Genomic DNA, 7627 nt, shown 5'->3' on the forward strand with positions numbered 1-7627 from the left:
TTGTCCATCTATTTCTTGTTTCATTCTCTGATTTAATGGTGACTTAGTGTGTTGATTTTAATGTTTGATCATCATTTGAATTAATCACTAAGTTGTGTAGCCAAGATTAAGACACACATCATGCATAATCTTGGTAGATATGTGAATGAATGAAGGGAGTGTTTAGCACACATCCTGCCGAGTTATTCCCTTTGGTTTTATGAAAGTTTCTTGTACATTACATAATCTTGATTATGAACCAAAGTTGCACATCACAATTAGGTTCATGATTAGAGATACTTGATCAAATCCACACATCATATGGTTGATCATATCCAAGTGAAACAAACTCAAGAAATAGGTAGATGAATGAGTATAAACTAACTTGACAAACATGGACTTAGTTGAGCAATGGTGAAACCGAATCCCTAGCTTCATTTCCATTGATACTATCCCATTACATTAGTTGTTGATTCATTTATTTGTGTTTACTTCATTTTTCTCATGCTTTCAAGTTACAACAACAAATCTGCCTAGTTTGTTTAGTTTGATTCATTTCTTAGAGTTCTTGCAAAACAAGTAGTTACATAGGTCCAATTAGTCCCTGTGGATTCGACACCCTTGCTTGTGCCATTATACTAAATATATTCTAGCATTAGGAAGGAATTATACATCAACAAAAATGGCGCCGTTGCCGGGGACTGATTTCAGTCCCTTGTAATTGCTTGTTTGCTTGTTTGCTATTTTGATTAGTGTCAAGGTTCATAACTAGAAGTTGATTTAAGTTGCATACATTTCATGTGTGGAAAAGAATCCCTTAGCCATTCCATTATCCATTGGTTTACATCAATTTGCTTTACAATCTGCTTTCGTTATAATCTGTCCATTTAATTGCATTTCGTCCAAATACAATTTCTCCCCATATTTTGTTAAGTTTTAGGCTTAGAATCTGTCTTATCTTGTGTTTTGAAGCATTTTGAGTCAAGCTCAAACCTAATTTTCGTCCAAAATTGAGTTTAGTGTCAAAACTGCCCAGTTTGTGTTTTTAGGCAGTTTTGAGAGTTTTTAGCTTGTTTTGAGTCTTGTGAATCTGTTTTGAGTCCCTTGAGTCCTTTCAAACGTTTTTAAGTTTATTTTTGTTCATTTCATTGTTGTTTGCTAGTAGATTTTCATTCACACTTGTGTTATTTTATTTCAAGTAGTATATGTCAAATAAACTTGTTGAGTTAGGCCAAAGAATTGAACGGTTGAAGGGCCACACTTTGGACAATTTTGTGCCATCAAGTTCATCCTTTAGCCGTGAGGAAGAGGAAGGGAATTCACCTAGTTCAACAAGTAAAGAATCTGAGCAATTTAATTGGGAAAGAGAAGAAGAGATGGCGGGCAACGAAGATGAACTTCGAGCTTTGGAGGACTTTGCTCAACCAATCATACCAAATTCACCTTCATGCATCTTGCTGCCCACAGAAGCTAGAAACTATGATCTCAAATCTTCACATTTTCATATGTTTCCCTCATTTTATGGCTTACCTAATGAAGACCCTTTAGCTCATATTAAAGAATTTTACAATGTTGTGAGTGGTTTACCTTTGCAGGGAGTGAGTGAAGCGAATTTGAGGATGAGAGTGTTTCCTTACACCTTGAAAGATAAGGCCAAGAGTTGGTTGATGACTCTAACACCAGGTTCCCTCACCACATGGGATGCTGTGGCTAAGAAGTTCTTGGAGAAGTTCTTTTCCACTCAAAAGACAGCCACATTAAGGGGACAAATCTTCAACTTCAAACAAGATGATGGAGAACCTTTCAATGAGTGTTGGGAGCGTTTTAAAGGCCTCTTGATACAATGTCCACACCATGGGTTACCTTTTCACTTACAAATGCAAATTTTCTATGATGGACTAACCCAAACTTGTCAATCAACTGTTGATAATGCAGCAGGTGGAGCATTGAAGAAAAAGAATGCTCAAGAGTCATATAACATTTATGAGATGTTGGGGTCTAATGCTCAACACAAAGATTTAAGGGGTAAGAAAGTTGGAGTCTATGAAACAAGTTCTAATCACGAGCTTTTGTTGCAGGTAGCTAACCTAGAAAGGAAGCTTGAATCCGTGCTCAACATGGTGCCAAAAGCAAATGAAGTGTGTGCCATTTGCAACTTACCAAACCACCCTACTCATCAATGTCCATCTAGGGAGGCTTATCCCGAGTATGTTCAAGAGCAAGTGAACCTCATGAATTCTTACAATCAAAGACCAAGGAATGATATGTATTCCAATACATATAACCCGAGTTGGAGAGACCATCCCAACTTTTCATGGAAGAACAACAATCCAATCCAAAATTTCCAATCAAAACCTGCCACTACCCTTGAGGATACAGTTAAATTGTTAGCCCAAAACACCTTGCAATTCCAACATTCCACAAATAGCACTCTCCAACAACATTCAGCAGCCCTAACCAAAATGGAGACACAATTAGGGCAGATTGCAGATGCCTTGAACCAAAGAGAGGTTGGGAAGTTTCCAAGCCAACCCGTGATACTCCAAAGGAACCAAGAGCAAGCCAAAGCAAGCACTACACTTAGAAGTGGTAAGGTTATTGATAATAGAGTTGGCAATGAAGTTACTAATGAATATGATCATGTGAATGCAGGTGTCACTCAAGGAGACAATGAGAAATCAATTGAGGAACCAAGCCATGCCACTTCCTCACTAGAAGCACCAAATCTTCACAAGGCCGAGAAACCATACACTCCACCAATCCCATTCCCTGGAAGACTTGCCAAGAGCAAGCAGGATAAGTCATTCAAAGAAATTTTTGATATACTAAGCAAAGTGAATGTTAACTTACCTTTACTTGATGTCATTAGGAACATGTCGGCATATGGGAAGTTCTTCAAGGAGTTAAACAGCTACAAAAGGAAGTATGGACCACATGAGAAGGTAGTGGTGTCTGAGAATGTGAGTGCAGTTTTGCAAAGAAAACTTCCACCAAAACTCAAGGATCCAGGCAGTTTCTCTATCAACATCACCATAGGGGACAAGAAAGTAGAGAAGGCAATGCTTGATTTGGGTGCTAGCATCAACTTAATGCCTTATTCAGTGTATCTTCAACTAGGTTTGGGAGATTTGAAAGCCACCACCATTTCATTACAACTTGCAGACAGATCAGTTAAATATCCAAGAGGTATAGTAGAAGATATCCTAGTTCAAGTTGATAAACTAATATTGCCTGCAGATTTTGTAGTGTTGGACATGGAAGAAGCTCCTATACATGATCGTGAGTTGCCTATATTGCTTGGGAGACCCTTCATGGCCACGGCCAAGACCATCATTGATGTGCAAAATGGACTCCTCACTATGACAGTGTTAGGAGAGACAGTTCAATTCAAAGTGTTTGAATCTCTTGCTCATCCTTCTTCATCTCTTGATTGTTATGCCATTGATGTGCTTGATTCACTTGTATTCTCTAAGTTCTTGCAGGCACAATCGAATGACCCATTACAAACTGTTTTAAGTCAATCTCAAGATGAGTTTGATGAAGAAGATGCACTCATGGAAGAAGTAGCTGCCTTGGAAGCATTAGCATTGTATCCTTTGAATGTTTCACCTATTGTAGAGCCTTTAGAACCATCAAGGTCACATCTAACTCCTTCCATTGTTAAGGCACCAAAACTTGAACTTAAACCACTTCCACCACATCTAAAATATGCATATCTAGCTGAATTTGAAACTCTTCCAATTATCATAGCTTCTGATCTCACCCCAAATGAAGAAGATAAACTAATTAGGGTGTTAAAAGAGTTCAAATCAGTTTTTGGTTGGTCTATTGCAGATATCAAGGGAATAAGCCCTACCATGTGCATGCATAGGATTCTTTTGGAGGAAGGGGCAAAGTCAACCCGTGAGCCACAAAGAAGACTCAATCCACACATGAAGGAGGTTGTTAGGAATGAGGTGTTGAAATTGTTAGATGTGGGGATCATATATCCCATTTCTGATAGCAAATGGGTGAGTGCTATTCAAGTGGTACCTAAGAAGGTGGGAATCACTGTGATGAGAAATGAAAACAATGAGCTTGTCCCCACAAAGCCCACGGCCAGTTGGCGTGTTTGCACCGATTACAGGAAGTTGAATTCTAACACTAGAAAAGATTACTTTCCTATGCCTTTCATAGATCAAATGCTTGAGAGATTGGCAGGTTACTCACATTATTGTTTTCTGGATGGATACTCAGGTTACAATCAAATTGCAATCGCTCCGGAGGATCAAGAGAAAACAACCTTTACTTGCCCTTTTGGCACATTTGCATACAGGAGAATGCCTTTTGGACTTTGCAATGCTCCAGCAACATTCCAAAGATGCATGTTGGCCATCTTTTCTGACATGGTAGAAAGATTCATTGAGGTATTTATGGATGACTTCTCAGTGTTTGGTTCCTCTTTTGATGAATGTCTTAACCATCTATCGTTAGTACTTCAAAGATGTCAGGAAACAAATTTGGTTCTCAATTGGGAAAAGTGCCAATTTATGGTGAAACAAGGAATTGTGTTGGGGCATGTAATCTCTAGCAAAGGAATGGAGGTAGACAAAGCCAAAATTGACGTCATCACCAATATGGTAGCCCCCACCACTGTGAAGGGAGTAAGAAGTTTTTTGGGCCATGCGGGTTTTTATCGTCGTTTCATTAAGAACTTTTCAATGATCACTCGTCCATTATGCAATCTGTTAGCTAAAGATGTTGTATTTCATTTTGATAAGGCTTGTATGGATGCATTCAATACTTTGAAAAATGAACTAACCTCGGCCCCTATTATTATGGCACCAGATTGGTCGTTACCTTTTGAATTAATGTGTGATGCCTCTGACTATGCTGTTGGTGCAGTTTTAGGGCAAAGGGTGAACAAGCTTCCACATGTGATCTACTATACAAGCAGGACTCTGCATGATGCCCAACTTAACTATTCCACAACTGAAAAGGAGTTGCTTGCTGTTGTTTTTGCCTTAGAAAAGTTTAGGTCATATCTTGTGGGATCTAAAGTTATTGTGTTTTCTGATCATGCAGCCATTAGGTATTTGATGACAAAGAAGGATGCTAAACCACGCTTGATTAGATGGATACTCTTACTACAAGAGTTTGACTTGGAAATTCGAGATAAGAAGGGCAGTGATAATGTTGTGGCTGACCATTTGTCCAGGCTTAATGAAAACCATGGAGTGGGACAACCTTTGCCCCTAAATGAATCATTTCCAGATGAACAACTCTTTGTTGTTCAAGAAAAAGAACCATGGTATGCGGACTTTGTGAATTATCTTGCCTGTGGTATAATGAGAAATGACCTTTCTTTTCAGGAAAGAAAGAAGTTCCTTGCCATGGCGAAGCACTACGTTTGGGACGAACCATATTTGTTTAAATATTGCCCTGATCAAATCATTAGGAGATGTGTCCCAAAGAGTGAGCAACAAAGCATTCTAACATTTAGCCATACATTGGCGTGTGGAGGACATTTTGGTGCCAAAAAGACATCTCTAAAGGTTTTACAATCTGGTTTCTTTTGGCCTACTTTATTCAAAGATGCTTTTGATTTTTGTTCTAAGTGTGATAGGTGCCAGAAGATGGGGAACATTAGTCGAAGAAATGAAATGCCATTGAACAACATTTTGGTAGTGGAGCTCTTTGATGTTTGGGGAATTGACTTCATGGGACCATTTCCATCCTCCTTTGGCTACTTATACATATTAGTAGCAGTGGATTACGTATCCAAATGGGTTGAAGCCATTGCTACAAGAACTAATGATCATAAGGTTGTGTTGAATTTTCTTAAAGATGTGATTTTTTGTAGGTTTGGAACCCCAAGAGCTATTATTAGTGATGGTGGCAGCCATTTCTGCAACAAACCCTTTGAATCCTTAATGAAGAAGTACAACATCAACCACAAAGTGGCAACCCCGTACCATCCTCAAACCTCAGGACAAGTGGAGATTAGCAATAGGGAGATCAAGAACATTTTGATGAAGACTGTGAGCCCTACAAGGAAGGATTGGTCATTGAGGTTAAATGATGCACTATGGGCATATAGAACAGCATACAAGACCCCCATTGGCATGAGTCCTTATCGCCTTGTGTTTGGGAAAGCTTGTCATTTGCCAAAGGAGCTTGAACACCGTGCATATTGGGCCATCAAGAAGTTCAACTTTGATTACAAGGATGCTGGAGTAGCAAGGAAACTCCAACTTAATGAGTTGGAAGAACTTAGAAATGAGGCATATGAGAATGCCAAAATCTACAAGGAACGGACTAAGCTCTATCATGACAAGGCCATCCTAAGGAAGGAGTTTCACCAAGGTATGAAAGTACTTTTGTTTGACTCACGTTTGAGACTTTTTCCAGGAAAATTGAAGTCTAGGTGGGTGGGACCATTCAAAGTGCTGCAAACATTTCCCCATGGAGCTGTGGAGATAGAGAACATGAAGAATGGCACTTCTTTTAAAGTCAATGGGTAGCGATTGAAACCATATTTGGAGAAAGTACAAGAGGAGCCAGTGTATAAAGTTGTCGATTTCCTTGAGTTTACAACACCATGAACAAGCTACCATGTCTTGCCTAGACATTAAATAAAGCGCTTGCTAGGAGGCAACCTAGTGTGGTTTGTGTTCTTTCCTTATGTTGTGTTTATTTTGATACCATTCCATATTCTTTGCCTACTTGCATTGCATACAATTTTAAACATCGAGGACAATGTTTAGATTAGGTTTGGGGGTGGTTTGGAAGTTTTGTTTTGTGTTTGTGTTTGTTTGAGGTGTTAGTTTTGGTTAAGAATGTTTGTGCATGCTAATACGAATGTATATGAGGACTATGTTTGAAAACAAACGATTGGGTTGCTATGGAAAAGAGTTGCATCTTGTTGTCATTTATAAGGCTATAACTCTTGAAATTATGATGATAGAGATACCATACTCAAATTCTGGAAGAAGAATAGTGGAGACTACCCTAGTGAGTTATTTTGAGCCTAATTGCTTCTTTGAGAGGGTTTAAAGTGTTTCTACTCCTATCTGTTTCTTTCAATTTCACTTTAAATGATCTCATTACTTCTATTTTGATTGAATACTAAGAATTACTATCTTTGCAGATACCATGTGTTTAGTATCATTCATGAATGAAACCAATGAGACGATGTTAGGCTATTCATGTTTTAACTACTAAAAGGCTTAAATCCCATCCCTTTGTGTGCTCCATTCACCCTTGTTGCAGCCAAACACTTTAGCCCAATTCTTTCATCACCCACACCATACTCTACCCATTCTAGCCCATTACAAGCCATACCTTATAGTTTGGGGAATACCAAGGTGATGAAGACTAAAGGAAAATTCAGCTTAGAACAAGATTGTGGCATGTACCGAGGGCACCTATGTTGAAGATGCTTCTAAAAAAAAAAAGGGTTATAAAAAAAAAAAAAAAAAAAAAAGAGAATTGAAATGGATACAAGTTCCAAATCTCCTCATTATAAGACATAGGGCCTGGATGCCAAAAACAAAGAAGAAAGAAAACAAATGCAAGTGAAGAGCATGATCCTCAAGAACACTTTGGTATGCCCCAAGCTCTAGTATTTCATATCACTTCTCTCGTAACCTATAACCTAAGCCTTACA

The 7627-nt window shown here is 38.6% G+C and overlaps 1 non-coding gene across 1 annotated transcript; it reads right to left on the reverse strand.

Moving 5' to 3' along the window:
• Positions 1–1729: 1729 nt before the first annotated feature.
• LOC137718887 (small nucleolar RNA R71) lies at positions 1730–1840 on the reverse strand. Its single transcript, XR_011065968.1, has one exon. It is a non-coding gene; the product is annotated as a small nucleolar RNA R71 (small nucleolar RNA).
• Between the last annotated feature and the right edge of the window lie 5787 nt (positions 1841–7627).

This window comes from Pyrus communis, chromosome 16, assembly GCF_041283825.1.
Source record: "Pyrus communis isolate YQ-2024b chromosome 16, ASM4128382v1, whole genome shotgun sequence".
Classification (NCBI taxonomy): domain Eukaryota; kingdom Viridiplantae; phylum Streptophyta; class Magnoliopsida; order Rosales; family Rosaceae; genus Pyrus; species Pyrus communis.